The sequence below is a fragment of the Cryptomeria japonica genome, chromosome 3 (assembly GCF_030272615.1).
Source record: "Cryptomeria japonica chromosome 3, Sugi_1.0, whole genome shotgun sequence".
Classification (NCBI taxonomy): Eukaryota; Viridiplantae; Streptophyta; class Pinopsida; order Cupressales; family Cupressaceae; genus Cryptomeria; species Cryptomeria japonica.
The window spans coordinates 302,619,843-302,640,366 of NC_081407.1; the positions used below are offsets into that span (position 1 = coordinate 302,619,843).

General features: G+C 35.7%; 1 long non-coding RNA gene across 3 annotated transcripts in view; it reads left to right on the forward strand.

Moving 5' to 3' along the window:
- Positions 1–12,934, forward strand: part of LOC131034314 (uncharacterized) — a 29,841-nt gene extending 16,907 nt beyond the window's left edge. Inside the window, exons 2-3 of one of the 3 annotated variants that reach the window (XR_009103780.2) lie at positions 12,524–12,644; positions 12,738–12,934. This is a non-coding gene — a long non-coding RNA (uncharacterized LOC131034314). The remainder of the gene's footprint in view (positions 1–12,523; positions 12,645–12,737) is intronic. The other 2 variants (XR_009103779.2, XR_009103778.2) reach the window with 2 other exon arrangements.
- The last annotated feature ends 7,590 nt before the right edge of the window (positions 12,935–20,524 follow it).

Genomic DNA, 20,524 nt, shown 5'->3' on the forward strand with positions numbered 1-20,524 from the left:
AGGGCAAGCACTCATTGAATTTGGTGAACTATGCAAAGCTAAAGCAGAACAGGAAAGACAATTGGCTATTCAAAAGAAAAACAAAGTACTTCAGAAGGTGAAAGCACTCTTAACTGATATGCTACCTGAAGCTACAGTGACAATAGATGCCGCCATCCATGTTCAACTGGATGAACTCCTAACCAAGATAGAGATATCTAGAGTAGATGCATCTGAATATTTGAGCAAGTTAAAGGACAAAGAGCTCACTGCTAAAATGATTGAAGAGGTACAAAAAGCTATTGCTATTGGCAAAGTAAAACTTGTCAAATTTATTGCTGAGTTGTCCCCTCAACTCAAGCACATTCTTTATTTATTTTAGAAACTCTGTATATTTTCTTTATTCATCAAGGATGTCAAAAATAAAATAGAAGTGATTGAGATAGAGATCGCTGATCTCTCAAATAAGTTGACCACGGAGTCAAATTCTATTCAGAATTTCTATACGAAGCTACAAAAGCTCATGGCTTGAAACAATTGGAACTAATGAATGAAGAGCACCAAATAAGGATGGACATAATGACTCTTCAGACACTATTCATTCCTCATCTTTCATCCATCCAAGAACAGATCAACAAGGCCACCTCCCTATCCACTCAGCAAGAGGGAAGCACATTAGATGGACTAATTTCACTGTTAGCTAACATTACAACTCATAATTTACTCATGGACAGTGTTAAGGATGCCCTCTCTGCCGCTCTTACCGATGCACAGACAAAGTATAAATCCATTTTTGACCAGTTGCCACCACCGAATGGTAACTAAGTTTTGATGTTTGTCAAAAAGGGGGAGTATAGCATCAAAGTATCAAAAGGGGAATGTAGTATATAGGGGGAGTATACCGAGCAGGACAGAGTATCCAGATGCACATCACCGACTAGTGATCATCGAGCAATGAATCAAACCGTAAACACAGATTATTGATCACTGAGCATGCATAATCAGAGTTATGTACATTATATTGATAAGGGGAGTATATCTAAATATACTATTTAGATAACAAATGTATATACTGTCTGTTTAGTCAAAATTTTGTAAGTATATAGATTTTTGAGTTATGACTTTGAAAGTAGTTTTGTCAAACATCTCAACTAATGTCAAAAGGGGAGATTGTTACTATTTATTAAGTTGCCATTAGTTTTATATCAAAGTCATTCTATATACTCTAGTTGGTTACTACTACCGAAATATTTAGTCGGTAAGCACAAAGCAGTCGGTTATAGAAGAAAGTAGTCACAGAGCCTAGTATTCACCGAGTTGTCTACCGAGTAGCACTCTATGTCTACCGAGAAACAATAATGATACACTGAGTTGATATACACCAAGTGAAACATTTTACCAGATTCATTGAACCTAGACACTTATGTGAAAACATGTTACAAGATCGAGGAACAAAGAACCGTTATCACATTGGAAATTGCACTTAAAGATTTTGTATGATTTTGAGGTCATCTATCCAAGGAAACATTTTGCATGGTTATTCATTCGATAAATCATGTTTGTAAGATCGAAGCAATGAACAGATCACCGACATAAGAGATCTATTTATACAGCATGGATTAAGGATAAAAATATGGAAAAACAGAGATATATGAAGCAAGACATATGTGATAGATAAGGAAGCATCGAGTATTGTGACTGTCAGAGACACAGAGATCACCGAGAAGGATTTCAGAGAACAGTCAAGGAATAGAGTAAACAGAAAGGTTTACCGAGTTACTTTATGGGTTACCAAGGTATGTTATAAGCAAGGTAATCTCATTTTTCACACATGGAATCTGCTTTAACATTTCAGATGTAAAGTTGTAGATATTTGTAAATATTTTATTGTAATATTTTGAGTTGTAAGAGAAACCTTTAACAGGGTAAAAGACTCTAACAAAGTCTATAAATTGTAAAGCCTTTAACCAGGTGCAACATTTATAATAAGTGTTGTAAAATCCTTTAGCAAGGTAGATCTAACGATCTCAATACTCCTAACAGGGTAAGCTATCAGAAATAGCCGAACATGTAGCTCTAACCGAGCAACCTTTATTATTGCAGTAGTGAAGTTGTGGGTACCATCCCCACCGCAGGTTTTCTCTCTAACCAAGAGTTTCTGCGTAACCAAAATATATGTGTTATGGAGTGAATCATGTATGATTGTTATTTATTTGTTTTAGCTTTATGTTATGTTACAACAGTTTTTGGTTTATGCATAACAACAAAGATATTCTTGAAGAAAGGATTTGAAGTATTGATTCACCCCTCCCCTCTCAGTACATTAGCTTTCCATATTGGGCCTAACAGAAATGAGCTTATTAGGCCCAAAATTACTATTGAAAATTGACAGTCGTCCATGCCAAGCATTCCCTGATAAACAACACGAAAGCTTTGGTGGAGTCTCTATAATCCTTGTCGAGGATCTTGGTCAACTTCCTCCTATAATGGATAAACTAATATATGCATCACAGTCTATGACTCTCAATTTATGACATTCATTTAAAACAATTGTGCCATTAGATACTATTTTCTGCAAAGAAGGTTCCTCTATTAAACAACAACAATTCATAAGTCTAATCCAAAACATAAGAGATGCACAACCAATTGAACATGATTGGCAGTTCCTTATGAACCAGAAAATTACAGATCTAAGTGTTCAACAACAAAAGGAGTTCAACTCATCTATCCATTTGTTTGCAACAAATGAATTTGCAAGATTACACAACAACAAAAATGTAGAAAGAATTAAATTTGCCCATTGCTGAGAGTCTAGAACAAATCGAAAAACAAACTAATACTAATTATGATAATGATGAACAACTTCCATTAGAGCTACTACTATGTGTGAATCAACAAGTGATGTTATTAGTTAACTTGTGGATTGAAGTAGGCCTTGTAAATGGCTCCATTGGTGTTGTTAAAGCAATTATCTATGAAAACAATACTAAACCACCAGAGTTACGAAAATTTGTTCTGATTAATTAGAAAAGCAGGTTTTCAGGACCCGAAACCTTTAACATAGGATATTAAGAAATGTCATCATAGAGTTCCAAAACATAAAAACTAGATACAAAACGACTGGCAACAAACCAATAAACAGAAAAGGCATCATAAGATAGGAACAACAAAACAACAAAAACTAGGAATACAATTAAAGAGTCTTCAGAAGGTCCTCCGCCTTAATCACCAACTGGTCATAGGAGGATGCAACAACTTTGAGTTCATCTAGGTCCTTATTAGGCTTCTTCTCTTTCTTTTTTCATCTGGTTCTGGTTCTAGGTCCTTGAATATTTATTGTGCCTTCAGAGGCAGGGTCAATATCCAGGGTATCCTTCTCCTCATCCAATTTGCTGATGAGAGTTTTAGTATTGCCAATAGAGACCTTTAGAATGTTCAAGCTTTTCTCTGGGATATTTTTGAGATGTTCCTCAATTTTGTTGACTTTACTGACAGTTTCCGACATACTTTGATCCATAGCATTAGCTTTTGCTTTCCTCTCCAGCAGGTCTTTCTCCATTTACTCGAATATGGGGTTGAAGGAGTCTCTTATGTTTTCAGCTTTAGCAACAGTATTTGTCAAATCCTCCATATAATCATCCATAGTCTTCCCTTCCCCTATGTTAATAGTTTCCAGAATCTGGATTTTGTGGCTAGGTTTTTTGTTGTCATCCATGACTTTTTTGCAACTGGTGAATAACCATTCCATGGTGTCCATAAAATATTTCATACCCTGAGGAGGTGGGTTTACAGAGAGATCAATCTTTCCAGAGTTGTCCTATTCCTTATTAGGGGTGTCACCAATAGTAGCTTTGTCATCAACCCTAAGAATTTCTCTAGTGGTCACCTCCTCCAAGTTTTGGTAAGCTTCCAGAATCTTTTTCTGCTTTTGATCCTCCAGCTCCTTCACAATCTCATCCTTTCTCTTTTGTTTGTTTCTGGTCTGTGTATGGACTTTAGTTTTCTTTTTCTGAGAACCCTGGGGTTTCTCCTTCTCTAAATCTTCCGAGCCCTCCTCCTCCTCGCTAATCTGGAGAATTTTGCCTTTGGGTTTCTTTCCCTTTGAGGAGGAAGGCTTGGTTTTCAAATATTCGCTCTTTTTACCTATTTTGACTTTCGATTCATCCATACTCTCCTCAGACTCACTTGTTGGATCACTACCAGAACCCTCATCCAAGGAAAAAATAGAGTCTGACCCATCCTCCTCAGACTCAGAAATAGAGGGCTGCAGGTGGGCTATTTGTTTAGCCTTGAGATGGTCATAAATAAGAACCATTAAACCCTGATGCATGACAGTGTCCCCCGTAGGGTTTTCTTTATAGGATTTTATGGTGGCATTCATAGAACATAACAGAAAATATGGAATGTTAACCTTCTCGTCATGCGTGAAATGATTCAACAAAACAAAATGGTAGTTGTATACTTTAGTGAATCTACCATCTAAAGTAATATAGCGCATTATAACAAAAAGGACCTCCCTCCATAGTTTGACAAAAGCTCTAGGGGGATAGTAAGTTTTACTTAGCTTCACCAGGCGGTTTTTCTCCTTTTCAGTTTCTAGATATCTATCAATGGCCTCCTTGCTCACTTTTCTATCTCTGTAGTAGTTGCTTCCTTCCCTTTAGAGCCCTGTGGCCTGGGTAATAAGGTCTTCATCTATGACAACAGACTGGTCTCCCATCTTCAAAATACCCTTTTTCTAGTTTTTACAAAAGAAATTGGTGACTTTGGTGTCCCGTCCATAAAGGCTCTCCATGAATTTAGAAAAACCACCCTTCTGCAGTATGTTCCAGACCACCTCCTTTTGCTTTCATTCCTTGCAGCTGCTAGGTTCATATCGGTGTCTATTTCCACCCATATTTTCACTATTTAGAGTAGAATGTCGAGACTTGCAGAGAACTTTAGATCGAAAGTTTCTTGGAGCTACCAAATTTACCCAGAAAGCATGGGAAGTGATTGATTGAGTGTTATAATAAATAGTGCTGACAATATTATAATTGCTCAAAGCACTCCTTTTAATCCATTTCATTATTAGTTTGTACATCAAAAATCTTTGGGATGCTATGATATCGGTCCGTGAAAATGATTAATCTTACTTCCTCAAGGAGGCCTTGTTCACCCTGCCAAGTAATCATTTCATCTTGATTGACCGCTGCGTTGGCTGCCCAGTCAACAGACCCATTAGCTTCATGGTAGATATGAGATATGTAGATTTTCTTAAAAGTGTTGATGAGGTCTTTAGCTGCTTTTATAATGTTATTAATAGACCATGAAGGCTTAAAGGTCCCCTTAAGGCATTTGATGATGTTGTTTGAGTCCCCTTCAATCCATATGTAGGGGCAATTCCATCTTTTTGCGAGAAGAATACCTTGGAGTGCTGCTATTGCTTCTGCTTTGTGGTTTGTTTGACTTCTTATTGGAACAACAATCAATTCCTTGCATATACCTTTGTCATCTCTAAGAATAGCTCCACATCCCATAGGGCCCGAATTACCTTTTGCAGCACCATCAAAATTGACTTTGAACCAACCATGAGGGGGAGTTTTCCACCTTGCTTCAAGTCTTTTGTTTTGCTTAGGATCAAAACTGCTAGCATTCTTCAAATTCCAGGAACTTAAAATTTGAGATTCCAGAGGGTTGGTCAAAAAACAGCCCCCCCAATGATCCCAATGTTCTCCACAATCGCCCATTGAATTTTCTAGAACACAATATCTAGAGTAAGAGTGGTGTCCCTAAAGATACGATTGTTTCTTTCTTTCCATAGTCCCCATAAATTGTGAGGGAGTGATAGCTACCATAGAGATCTCAAAAAGGAGTTAGACCAATGGTAATTCCAAGAGTAGAACTCACTGATAGTATTAGGAAACACCCAATCAATGCTAAAACTCTTAAGAAATCTTTCCCAGATCGAAGCAGAATAGGAATAGTGAATAGCTAGATGGTCCACTGACTCTTCCTCCTTAAGACAAAGGGTACATCTATTAGGAAAGGCAAATCCTCTACCCTTGAGGTTATCTAAGGTCAAGATTTTATTTTGAAGAATAGTCCAAAAGAAAAAGTTGATTTTGGGGGTCAGGCCCTTTATCCAAGCATTATAGACCAAATAGGATTATCAGGAGGGGCAGGGGAAAGAACGCCATACATTGAAGAGACAATAATGATACCTATGGGTTTGTATTTCCAAATGAGGGAGTCTTCCTCTTTATTCAACTAGATCGAAGATAGATGGTTCTTAAGCTTAATGAGGCTTGGGTGGATGCTTTTAATGTTCTGCCAATTATTGCCTGTCCAATACCCTTCAACTAGAGGACCAAAAGATCTAATACAGGAGGAGGCATATGGGGCCCATTCTGGGATATCAGTCAAAGGTTTATCAAAAAGCTAGGGGTCTTCCTAGAATTTAACTTTCCTACCATTGCCAACTTTCCAAGTAACCCATTTAGCAATGCTATCTCTGCACTTAGAGGCATGATTCCAGATGTGGAACCCATTAATGCTGATTTCAGAATTGATAAAAGAGGAAAGAGAGGAGGACAGAAGAGAGTACTTACTTCACCAGATTTTACACCATTCATTATTTGAGTGGAACATTCTCCAAACTTGATTGGATAGGAGAGCTTCATTTAAGGTCTGGATTCTTCTCAGTCCCAAACCTCCTTTATTTTTTGGTCTGCATACCTGTTCCCAAGCCACAAGAGACATTCTTTTCTTTTCCTCAACCCCTGACTATAGAAATTTTCTTTGGATTTTCTCAATTGCATCAACATACTTAACAAGAATTCTTAAAAGGCTTAGGGCATAGATAGGTATGCTTTGAAGTGAAGCTTTCCAGCTTGACTTAAAAGGGCACCTTTCCAACCAGCTAGCTTTTTATGAAATTTGTCCACTAGAGAGCTCCAGAAAGAACCAGGAGGTGCAATGCCCAACAAAAACTTTGCTTTTGACCCAATTAATGAGCTGACCAGAAGCAGATCCAAACTTGCAAAGAGTGTCCTTCAAGGTTCTAGCTTCAGAAATACTTGATTCCCCCATGACAATGGTATCATCCACAAACTATTGGTGTGAGCAGATAAGATCAACCGAAGAGGGTTGAAGTCCCTTAAAAGAACCTTGCATAACCATATTTTCCATAGAACTTCCAAAGCATTCAGCCATAATAATGAAGAGGATAGGGGAGATGGGATCCCCTTGCCTCAGTCCTCTAGATGCTTGAAAGAAGGGGGAAGGGGAGCCATTGACAAGAACAAAAAAAGAGGCTGAGGTAATAAGCTGACTGAAGAGGTCAACAGATTTGGTGGAAAAACCATAAACCACAAGAACCTTCACAAGAAAAGACTAGTAGACCCAGTCATATGCCTTAGAGAGATCAAGCTTAAGGATGAGACCCTGTTTCTTAGCCCTAATAAGAGAATGAATATTCTCATGACCAGTAATAATGGAGTCAAGAATTTTTCTTCCTGGGACAAAACCATTTTGCTGATGATTAATCAAAGAAGGAAGGACAGTTAGAATTTTGGTAGTAAGAACCTTGGAGATGATCTTATAGAAAGAATTACATAGGCTGATAGGTCTAAACTTGTCCATGGATTCAACACCATGGGTTTTGGGAATAAGAGCAATGAAGGTGCCATTAATTTCCTTCAAAAGTCTTCTAGCCCCAAAAAATTCCTTGACCCCGTTGGAAACATCTTTCCCAACAATGTCCCAGAATTTTTGGAAGAAGAACATGGGAAAATCATTTGGTTTGGGGGCTTTATTACCATCAAAAGAAAAAACTACATTTTTTATTTCCAAAATCAAAGGAATGGAAGAAAGAGAGGCATTCATCTGCTCATCAATAAGACAAGGAATATTTTGAAGAAAAGAAGATTGAGCATCAATATCCAACCTGTGATCCCTCCAGAGAAGTTCTGAAAAGTACCTTTTGGCTTCAATGCTAATTTCTTCCTCCTTGACCAGCTCCCCATTGTCCACTGTTAGTTTAGTTATCCTGTTTACCGCTTTATGTTTGAGCATAGACATATGAAAAAATCTTGTATTCCTATCTCCTTCCTTTAGCCAAATTCATCTTGATCTCAACTTCCAATAAGTTTCCTCTTTAGCAATGATTTCATGGTATTTTTTAAGGGTCTCATTTTCTTTAGCAATAGACACAATACTGTAGCCATCCTTCTGAATTTGGACCTGTATTTTCTTGAGGTCATCCTAGACTTTTCCTTTGGCCTAAAAAATGTTCCCAAAGCTGGATTTATTCTAGAGTCTTATATTGTCCTTTACACTTTTAAGTCTCTTTACAATTTTGTACATAGCAGTTCCCTCAACTTGGATATTCCACCAATTCTGAATATTACGAGTGATTTTTGGGTGGTGAGTCCACATTTTTTCAAATCTGAAAGGAAAATGTCTTCTTCTATTAATTGGGTTAGCAATGAAGGTGATGGGAAAATGATCTGACCCAACCCGGATATGGGCAGATAGGGAGCAGAAATAATGTCTGTACCATTCATCAGAGATAAGAGCCCTGTCAAGGTGAACTTGGATAAGATCATTACCAGTTCTCCTGTTAGTCCAAGTGTAATTGCATCCCTGTATCTCCACATCATTGAGAGCCTGAGTATTTATGAAGTCCATAAGAGCCAACCTACTTTCCAACTGAGAGGGGCTTCCACCAAATTTCTCCTCTTCTCTCAAAGGAGTATTAAAATCTCCCATGACCAACCAGATAAGATTTTTGAAATCGTCCCTAACTTCTTTAAGTTTATTCCAGAAGGAGTTTCTGGCTTTCAAGGTATTAGGTGCATAAATATTGGTGAGGACCCTAGATGTTCCATCTTTTAAATGCTCAAATCTGATACAAGAGAAAAAAATTTCTTGAATAAGAACATGGCCTTTGACACTATTAAGATTCCAAATGGTAACTATACCTCCCAAAGCACCTTCCAAACTACCACCACTGATACTCCCATTTTTAAAAACTTCAAAGATTCAACTTTTTCTCTACTCATTTTGGTCTCTTGAATAAGAAAAACATCAGGTTTACTATCCCTTATCATATTCCTAATGATATCATGTTTATGAGGATTGTGAAGTCCCCTTATATTCCAAGAGATAATCTTCATAGTTACTTACCGATTCCTAACTCCTTAAGAGTCTTTTGGGTCCCATCTGCAATATTCTTACTGGCCTCCTTGTCTTTGGCTTTATAGTTAGAAGGTCATCTTGGGGAAGAGGAGATATACCCAACACCAACTTGAGCTATTCTACTGGATTTCCTTAGTTGAGAAGCCAAGGGAATGGATCCTTTCTTGTTCCTATTTTTTGGTATTTTCCAGTCAGCTTCTTTCTCAAGAACCACTTCTGGATTACTGAGGATTCTGGATATTTCATCTTCATCTCCTCAATTAGGAAATCTAGAAACATGTGAGACATTGTTTACTATTTTTGAGTTTTGATTAGAATCCAAAAGGTTTATACCTAGTATAGCACATTTTTGGGCTTCTTGCATTTCAGAACTTATCATGAGTAGGGAAGAATCCGTCTTTTCTTCTTGGGAGCTAGGGATCTCCCCTTCCTCAGGTTGATCCTCTTTCTTTTGTATTTCCTTACTAGCATAAGTATCTGCAATTACCACTCTAGCTGTGTCTTTTGAAGTTTTGGACTATTCTTTCAATTCCTCTGTTCGGATCTGCTCTGTCACAGAGTTTTTTACTTTGGTTGGCTCATTTCTCAATACTTCCTGACTTGGAGGATTGGAGGCAGAGGTTGAGGACACTTCCTTATTTACCCCCAATGGTTCAAAATAGTTGTGGTCAATAAAGTCAGCTTCCTTATTCTTTGATTTTTTGACTTGCCATACCTTTTTTTTCTGGAGCCTTTTTACTTTCAACTAGGGGTTTAGTCTGCTTGAGCTCTCCTTTCAGCTTAATAGGATAGGATTTTGCCCAGTGGCCAACTTTATTGCAATGGAAGCAGACAAAGGGGATAGATTCATATTCTATTTGTTGTTTCCATGTCCCCAACTTTGACACTATATCTATCCATTCCAACATATCTGCATCATGGGCTATCCCTACACAAAACCTAGCATGAGTTAGTCTCCTTTTTGAAGTTGTGACTGGGTCTATAGAGAGGAGTTCACCAAAGGAGCTTGCAATTCGTGAGAAGATGCTTTCTGCCCAATATTCAAGAGGTAGACCTGGTAATTTTACCCATACTGGAACTTGTGCCAAGAGGGAGTCATTCATGTTTAGGTTTGGATGCCATTTCCAAAGAACCAAGGCTATCTTTCCTACCATCCAGGGACTTCCACAAATATCCTTAGTTTATCTTCACATGAGAAAGTAAAAGACAGGATGCCTTTAGGAAAAGCCAATATTTCAACATTACCTTTCAAAGCCCACTTTCACTTGACATAAGTCCTTACCACTTCGATGTTTGGACGCGAACCCATAAATTTTCCTACCAGGGAGTTCGACATACTGTTTATATTATGATCCATAACCAAATCAGGGATAGAAATAGCGAACTTTCCAATGGATGGATCAGAAATATTCTTGACAAGAGGTAAAGAGGATTTACCAGATGGTTTTGTTCCAAAAAGGGATGACCATTTTCTAGGTACATTTTCGTTCTCCAAAGTCTCATTACGTGGGCTGGACCCCCCACTGGACCCCTCCCCCGAAAACCCAGAACCCTCTTTCTTCTTTGGTAGAGTACCATCAATCTATGGAATTTTAATAGCCTTCGGAATATCTGGAGGCTTGTCCTTTTCTCCCATAGGACCAACTCCTTCGATCTAGCCGCTCCTACCATTGGAACTAGAGTTCCCGCCTTTCAGAGAATTTGAATTTTGAATTCTCCCATTATGTTGGTTTGTTCCAAGTTACCAAAATTTGTTATTGTGTAGTTCCAAAATTATAAAGGCCCTACATGGGATACATTGAATCCAAATGACATACCCATTACTCCAATTACCCGAGGCAAGTGTACACAAATTCCATTGACAATGGCCTGGGCCATAACTATTCACAAATATCAAGGACTTATATTAGATAGAGCTACAATAGACATTGGCAAGAATGAGAAGCAAGGACTAACATTTACAACTATTTCAAGTGTTGTCAATTTATGGTATATGCATTGATCCACCTTTCTCTTTTGAAAGGTATGCCAAGATGCAAAAAACAACTTTTACCACCATTAGAAAGAAAGAAGAAGATCACTTGCAACAACTATCTAGCCAAACAACTATGTGTTTAGATTACAATCAACATCTATAAATTATTTGCAGCCTTCTTTTTGCTTCAACTCGTTCCACGTTGCACAATTGTCATACAACAACAACCATTCTTACTTGTTCACTACCATTATAGAGGTAAATAAACTTGAATACTAATATATTTCGCTTCCCACATCATATTTTCACCTTTTCTATGTTCCTTGATAGATACAGATTTCTTCTATCACATTCTTTTTCATTCTTGAATTTTTCAGCAAATCTTTTGTATTCTATTTAGTGGTGGTCCAAGAAATTTTGTCTTGGATCCCATCGGTTGCTGATTTGAATTCAGAACATTCTCATGCACATACCTGGTACAAACCACATCATGATATCTCAACAACAACAAAAAATAGGTATAATTTTAAATTTTATCTTTTCCAAATATGCTATATCAATCATTTTTTAATTTCTCAAAGTTACTTATTTGTACTTATCTATCTTACATAGAGCATGTACATTGCCTTATCTGCAATTCTCTTATGGATTTTCAACAATTAGCTTCCATTACAAAGGTAATCGACATCACATGTCTTATAACTACCATAAAAGTTTTTTCCATTTATGTTTCCGTTCTTAATTTCCTCAATTTTATATAGTTTATGTTCTTATCTCTCTCAAACGATTATATTCAGTCAAGTTATTTTGTTCATACAAGTCCTATAGTCTAATGGAACTGTCACATAAGAACTTAATGGTATTTTGACCCTAACTAAAGGTACTTCTTATCTATTTTTGACTCTCCTTTTCAAGGTTTCCCATTTCTTATTCCCGAAACCCTACCACCAATGTAAAAGTTCATTTCATCCTTCTTCTGATATGATATGATGTTTAAGGCAATCACCATTTTATTCAAAAGATCCATTGTGTTTTATCATGATAGGTATAATATTTAAATTTATCTTTTCCAAATGTGCTATATCAATAATATTTAATGTTTGAAAAGTTTCTTATTATTACTTTAATCTAATTGTTCTATTTATCAACAGTTGCATTAGCTCTTTCGAACCTCAACCAAACTGGCAGAATTGCATCCTCTCTACGATTACAAAATTGCCCATTAAGACTTCCCTTTGCATTGATTTCCCTTCTTCTTTTCAGCAGATAGCTACAATCAGAATCGTTCTTTTTCCTTCATAAAACAAAATAACTCTAATACCATAGATTGAACCTTGAGGCAATAATGCATTTATATTATTTATTAATGGCTTGACCTTGTTTGTGCAGGTTGATTCTATGTTTGAATACCTGACTCAAAACCCTGTGTTTGCAGTTGTGAATCCAGATAGTCCCACTGCTTGGGTTCTTTACCTTGACTTGTTTACCTGCTTCTGTAAGTTGATAAATGGTATTTTATTCCACATCCTTGAATTCTTTGCTTCCATATATTGTTAAGTGGTTGTCGATTACTTAACATGAAAATTTCTTTATGTCCCTATAGGGCTTCCTGTGCTACACACCTATTCAACCTCCCCAAAAAGCAGCAGGCGAACATGATAAGAAGGCTAATTATCAATAACAATTTTCTGTTCACTTACATACTATTGATTTTGTTTTATTTTATAGCAGTCAAACAATAGCTACGTCAACTAAAATACTTCATATTTAATTTAATAAAAAAATGTGCATGTTCTTATCTTTGATTCTTCTATCTTGCATTCTTTGAGGCATTCACAAAGATGATTGTGTAGTAATGTTTTCAAATTATTCAGTTTTGAAAGTCTTCTTCAATTTAAGGTTCTCAAAATCAAATGTAAGCATTGCCATCATTCCACCAATTTGTCCACTTTATTGCATTCTCTTAAATATATACTTATTTTGTAATGAACTTTTAACTTTCTTGAACCCTCCACTCATTACATTTTCGTTTTCTGTTTCTAGGTTCCCATATCTCACATTGACCTTTTCACACAACTCACAAAGCTTCTTCTGCATGCATTGCTTCACCTTTTTCCAATTCCTAAACTTGGGGATCGTCAAAATTCTAACAAATATTATTTTGTACATTTTTTAGATGTGAATTTATCTTCTTTCATGCTACCATATCTCACATGTGGCATTTTGCAAAGAATCTTCTACATGCATTGTTGTACAATTTTAGAATTGTTAAATTTGGCGATCTTCAAACCTTAAAAAAACTCTTCTACACATCTTACAATTATGCATGTCCTTTTCTTATTGCAATAATAATAAGATGCTTTTCCTTGCTCTCATTAACTATTTTTTTCTATTCACATCTGTTCGAATAGAACTAGCCTATCGGCACCTCGTTGCACGAAAAAATAAACGTGCAACTGCTAGTTTAGCGCCTTTCATATTTAGTACAATTTTGTAGTCATGAGTTCATCCTCACAATCATGGATGTGTCCTTACAAAATTTAAAATTTAAAATCCAAATTTAGTTAGATATTGTGAAAAAGTTTTCGTTAAAGAATCAACTAGACACAAATCTGTAAAAATGATTGCTATAGTCCTACATTTAAAAGAATTTTATGCATTTATTTTAAACATTGATGATTTGAGAGCTACATTCATATATCTTTTATATTACATACTTTAGTTATATAATATAAAATAATCTAATTTATTCTCAAAGCATATGCAACATTTCAAAGAATATTATTTTTGATCTTTTGCATAAGTATATAAATTTGACTAGGACAACATGCCCTCTTGTGACATAATGATCATGTTACAAAGGTATTTAAGTATCACTAATTCTATAGAAATAAGAAGAAACAAAAGAATCTAAGGTAAATTAGGTGAAGTCATGAATCTAAGTCTATGTATTTCATAGGACAATTTTGTAGGTAAGTGATAGCTACATGGTCACATACTTATCCCTCATTACTATACTTTTCCTCCTTTAGAAGAAAACATAAATTCCTAATTTTGAGTAGAATATTAGACTATTATCATCAATTCCAAATCTTCAATTGTTCATATTCCAATGCCATTCTAGGTTTCATAAATTCATTGGCCACAAAGCTACTTGTATAATCATTTATTTCAATTAATATTTCCTAAAATGATTCTAAATTATTAGATTATTAATATTAATTGTCTCATTTACTATTTGAGGTTGAGAATGCTTATACATATAATTTTATTAGATTAGCTAGATTAACCTAAAAGATTGTTTATTTTCATTTATATGAAAATAAATTAATGAACTAGGCTAAAATGAATAAGATAAAAATATATCAAATACAAGTAGTTTCTATATATGTGATAGGGATTAGATCATACAAGACACAACAACACATATTTCATACATGTAAATATAGATTCCTTTATTGAAAATATGGAATGAAACATGAAACAGGAAACATGTCATAACCAAAGTCATTTACCCTTGTTTTTCTTTTAAACTAGATTATTATTTAATTTTAGCTTAAGAATGCAAAACAAACTATAGAAAATTCAGGGGAAGATAAAGACAAAGACAAGTAAAAGGGTGAATGTGGATGTTTCAGGTTCCAAAGATCTAGTTTTTGGGGACGAGATTTTAGCTGGTGAGAAAATCCTTGAGGGAGAGGATGATCAAAAGCCTAATATGGAAGGTCATGACAATTTTGATAAAGTTAGTTCATAGGAAGGCCATGAAGAGATTGGTAATGGCGGGTTGGAGGTGCACTCTTCTCCTTCTTCTCCTCCTCACAGTGGTGAGGAAAGAGCTTCATGTCCCTCTTTTTCTATAAATCTGTAGGACTCCCCATTATTAAACCTTAATAGAGAGGACCAAGAGGACCTTCTTAGTGTAGCTAGGGATATAGTTGTGGATAAATTTAAAATGTCTAAGTGGTTATTTATTGAAATCAAACAGATCAATGTTAACATTCATTCTATGAAGAGAAAAAATGAAGTGCTTGAAAACAAAGATGGTAGTTCCAGAATAAAAGAGGAGGAAAAGAAAATGTTGATGGTTTTGGAAAATGTTGCTAAAGATGTTAATGTTGTCTTAAATACTAATTATGAGGTGGGTATTAGCATGTTGGAGACAAATATGAAAAAAATCAATGATAATCTCATCAATCTAGTCAATATGAATTACAAGACCATCCATAGCAGTGTTGACAACAAAAAACCTTGGTGGATATTTGGCAGAGGATGCAGGTTTCCAAGTCTTCTGATAATACTTACATTGACTTGGATAATATTGAGAAGGGTAAACAAGTTTTTGATGACAAGGGTCTGTGTGCAAACTTAAGAAGACTGTGAAGCAAGCTAAGATAGATCTTAGTGATATGAAGATTTTGGCTTATAATCTTGATCAACTAGAGGCTGAGGTTGCCCTAAACAATATCCATTAGTTTCGTGTGGTTTTCTTCATGTTCTCTTGTGTTGTTCTTTCTTTTGTGTTTCTAAGTTTGTGTTGGTTGTTGGCTATTGATTGGTTGTGAGTATCCTTATGACAATATTTTGACTTTGTAAAAGGATTTTATATTCAAAAATGAAATTGCAATAGTTAATTTTTCATCTATTTATTTAAAGACAATTTTATTTTGTTCTATTTCAAAAATGCCAAAGTTTAAAAAGAATCCTTCAAGAAAGAAACACAATTTTGAATTCAGGAGTCACACATTAAGGCATTATGGTGCATTAGCTAGTGAAAGTAAAATAGAAAGGTAGAAAAGGAGAGGAGGCAACATAAAGGGAGTGGAGGCTTAAAATTGTCATTTTAATGGCGAGAGGTAATAAATGACTAGAAAGTTTGAGAGTGGGGGATATAACAATTATCCTTCAATGAAGAAAAGGAGGAAATCTGCCATAATAGCTCAACTTAGAATGCAAGTAAAGGAAAGAGATGAGCATGCATTAAGAAAAGAAGAAATGTGTATTGAAAGCACAAGAAAAAGAGAAATAAAAAGAGAAGAACAATGGAAAGAGCACAAAAGAGAGGACACAACATGTTTGCAGACCAGTTGCATGAAGAAATAAGAGGTTGAATGGAAGAGGATTGAAAAATATTGGGAGGAGAGCATTAGCATGTAATACAAGCTTTTATCTATCAACTCTCTCTTGTACACAAATGTGGTATTACATGCATTAAAATATTTTGAATAAAAAGTTATTTTAATTATATTCACATGTAGATGATTAAAGAATTTGAGCAAAGGATTTTGTCCCACTTAGACATAGGTTGGTTTCTAGTAGTTGTTGGCAATTAACACTCATCTGGTGATTTCGGGTGACTTCTGGTAGTTTCTTATTTGTTTAGGTTTTTCATTGATGGCAACTCTTCTTGGTGATTTGATCCAGCGATTTTGATTCATCTTATCCGAAAGCTACAGTTAACCAATAGGCAGTTAATCGATAAAACAAAGTATTTTGGTAATGTTTTGATCTAGGATGATTTCCAATGATTGCAGTGTTTTTGGTGATTGTTTTTGTGATCTCGGTGATTGGGAAGACCCTTAGGAAGCGTGTGATTATAATATTTTGGTCTGGTACTATGATTTGTTCAAGAATGAAGCCAACTTGGAGCTACACGTTACACTTCTTGAAGTCGACTTGAAGGAGATTGTTTTTGTGTTAATACCAGATATATAAGATCAATTTGGCGATTTTTTTTTGGTGTGTTATTGATGTGGTGATTAGTTTTGGTGTGAATTAGCGCAATTTCATGTGTGCACTTTTCTTTCAAATGAACCGATAGCTGACTGAGACAAAAACAAGGTATTTTGCAGAGCAAAGACAATCAGAGATTCAGTGCTTAACCGAAACTCATTCTTGCATAATCAGATGCTAATTGAGAGTTCATTTATTTGTATTTCCTCATTGTAATTAAATTATAAGTTAGTGAGACTTCCCTAAAGGTTTTAGCCTTCCGGGCAATTGTAATTGAGCAGTGAGCCTAAATGCAAGTGCATTCCCCATCTATGTAATATTTATGTACTCCTGGCCATAGTATATGAATATTGTGGGTTCCAAACCCACCGTGGTTTTTCCCTTTCTGGGTTTCCATATAAAAATTCTAGTGTTGTGGATTTGTGCATTCTTTGTTGCATGTCTATCTTCTTTTCTGTTATGCATTGTTAACCCAAGGATAAAGAATAAATTTCTAGATTTAATATGGTAGATCACTAATTCATTCCCCCCCGTCTTAGTGATCCTTGATTCTAACAATTGGTATCGGAGCCTAGTTCCTCTGAGGAAGCTTAACCACTTGAGCAAGATCTCAGAGATTGACTCTATGGATTCTGGTTTTCAGAAACAACTCAATGAAGCACTTGAGGATCTTGATGCAACTAGAAATGAGGTCTGTACCTTGAAGAAGAATTTGAAAGATGCTAATGAATTCATTAGTGAGCTAAAGGATCAAGAAAGTGTCTGAAGAGAAAATAGGAAGGAATTAATGGACAAATTAAAAGAGAAATAAGATCAAATCATGGAATACTGGGACAAAGCTAATGAGGTTAACAAGCTTGAGAGAGAGATGTTGGCCATTTGGAGGAATTGATTATGTGTTGCATTGATGTTTTGTCATTGATGTCAACACTAGCTATTTTGGCTGCTTTATCGATATCCTTTTGGTCTTGGTAGGATGTTTGATTTCTGGTTGGTTAGATCATGATGATCCGATATACTTTGGTATGTTTTAGCTTATGGAATTGGCTTAGATATTCTTTTCATGCTACTCAGATTCATTTTCAGTCAGTTGGATTTGATTTGGTGATCAGATGCTATCTTATATGTTAGTAAGCTTGGTTTTTTGATCCGGTGAGGGTTTCACCGACAGAGATTTGTTCAAGATATTTTGATGTTATGCATAAGTGGTGTTGGTGTGGCTTGTAGTAGAGATTTAGGATGCTGATGGTGATCGTATTCAAGACCTGGCTGATTGGGATCATTGCTTTAGCATGTGTGGACCTAAATTGGGTCCGGTACTATCTAGGTTATGGACCGACTTAATGTAATGTGTTGATTGGTCTTCTCGATGTGTTTCCAGGATGACTTATGGGTTGGATAATATTTGTTTAGTCTTAGGCCAACTTGTTTTATAATTGTGTAATAGGTTGTATTGTCTGGTGGCCGACCTAATTGTTTAAGGTCGAGGGTTTGTATATATATATGTAAGATCTCATTATAGATCATATAGGGAAATGGTATGCGAGTGAATAATGTATTAATCATTCATGCAGAGGATTTGGTCAATAATTGGTGATCGAGTTGGGTTTATGTAAGAGGATTAAGTCCTTTGTTATTTATCTTAACTAGAATAGGCTTCCCACCATGGTTTTTCCCTTTACCGGATTTTCCACGTACAAATCTTGCTAACAAGAGAATGTTGCTTTGAAGAATGAGATACAATCCATTGTGATGAGATTGACTAAGGAGATTGAGGACCAGAAGAAGAATGAAGAGAATCTAGCACAATCATTGAAGGAAAGAGTTGATGAATGGTTTAGGATTACATATGAGAATGATCAATTGAAGCTTGAGTTGACAAAATCAAAGAATAATGGTCAAGAGCTTGAAAGACAAATTGCTACCTTGAGGGATAAAATTGCTATTGTTAATGAATACAAATAAAAATTCAAAGCTAGTTCATCAAGGCTTGACGAGATGCTGGAAAGTTAGAGACATGGAAAAGATATGCGAGGCCTAGAATTTGAAAAAGGTGAATCCTCTAGATCTGGACAAGGTAATGCAAAACCTGATCAAAAGAAGAGCAAGAATCCTCTAGTAAGACAACCTAATGCTCATAAATTCGATGGTAGATTTTTTACTTGCAATAAGTTTGGTCATATGGTGAGTTAGTGTAGAAGTAGGATGAATAATGGAATGATGAACAATAACAATATGTTGAACAACAATAATAATGTTCCCACCTTTACCGATCAGTGTTTCATATGCAATAATTTTGGACGCAAGTCAAATGTATGTAAAGAAGTAATGAATAACTTTCAAAACAAAATATGCTATTCTTGTGGAATGTTTGTATATATTTTTAAATAGTGCAGGATAAGACAAAATCGGGTGAACTTCAGACCTATGAAGAATAATGTTGTTTGTCAAGCATGCAACAAAACCAGTCATATTGAAAATTTTTGCAGAAGCAAAAACAATGCTCTGGTTGACAAGAATAAATCATATGAAAAGGGAAAGGAAAAATTAGATGAGATCAGAGATCAACATAAGAAGATGTGGGTAAAGAAGGATGAATCTAAGGCAGACAATGGATTTGTACTTGAATTCGGTGCAAAATCTTCATCTAGTAACTAGTGCTTTTGGCCTTAGGGGAGGCAAACCAATGCAAATCTTGTAGTACCCCTTGATGAGATCTATAGTTGATGGATTACAGATGATAGAAATTGAGCTTCAGTTGATATCCGAAATTCAAATGGCTGATTTTGGCATTCGGTAGTGAAACAGGACATCCAGTTGAATATTTGAGGTGCATTTATTTCAAAGTAAAATTAGGGTTTACAAAGTTAAAAAGGAAAATACGAGAATCATTCTTCACTTTGCAAATAGTGTTTTCAAGCTGAAGAACAAGGTGATTAAAGTTTCTAGGCAATCAGAGAGCAAAAGAAATTTGGCGAGAGATCTAGGGCATCTGTCAGTTGGTTAAGGTATTTTTTCAAAGGGCATTTTTTGAGTTTGATTTTCTAAGAATTTGAAATGGCATCTGCATTTTACATTGCTACTCCATTGGTAGTTGAGGTTAAGGATAGGACCTGTCCTATATTTAAGAAACACCCCTACAAATCCATGGAAGATGACCTAGTTGGACCATTTTCTTTCATTCTGGATGGTGTATTGCACGTCGATGATGTTTGAGCCTACATTCACTGCAAAATCGAGGAAACTGGCTCTAAGGACATCTTGGACTTGTATACTGACAACATCATGGATGAGATAGGCAATCCCAAGCCAAAATTTGTGCAGCTGCAGAGAAAGGGTTTCACACAATTTGTAAACTTTCTGACATTGAATGAGAAAGGATAGGTGAGGTGTGTGTTAAGCATGATCCATGCTAAATTTATATAGCTTGACCAACCATACAAGATCACTACTGATGTAACTAGGGCAGTCACCTATTTGAATCAAATGGGTGAAAAGAAAGGGTTGCAAAAGGTCACAAACCCTACTGTAAACAAACTAACCGATGTAGAGTTTGATGGGCGATAAATAAAGATCAACACAATAAACGAGGATGATGTCAAATTTGTTGCAATGGTAATCAATTACAAAGTGTATCAGTCTAACAGATTGAATTCT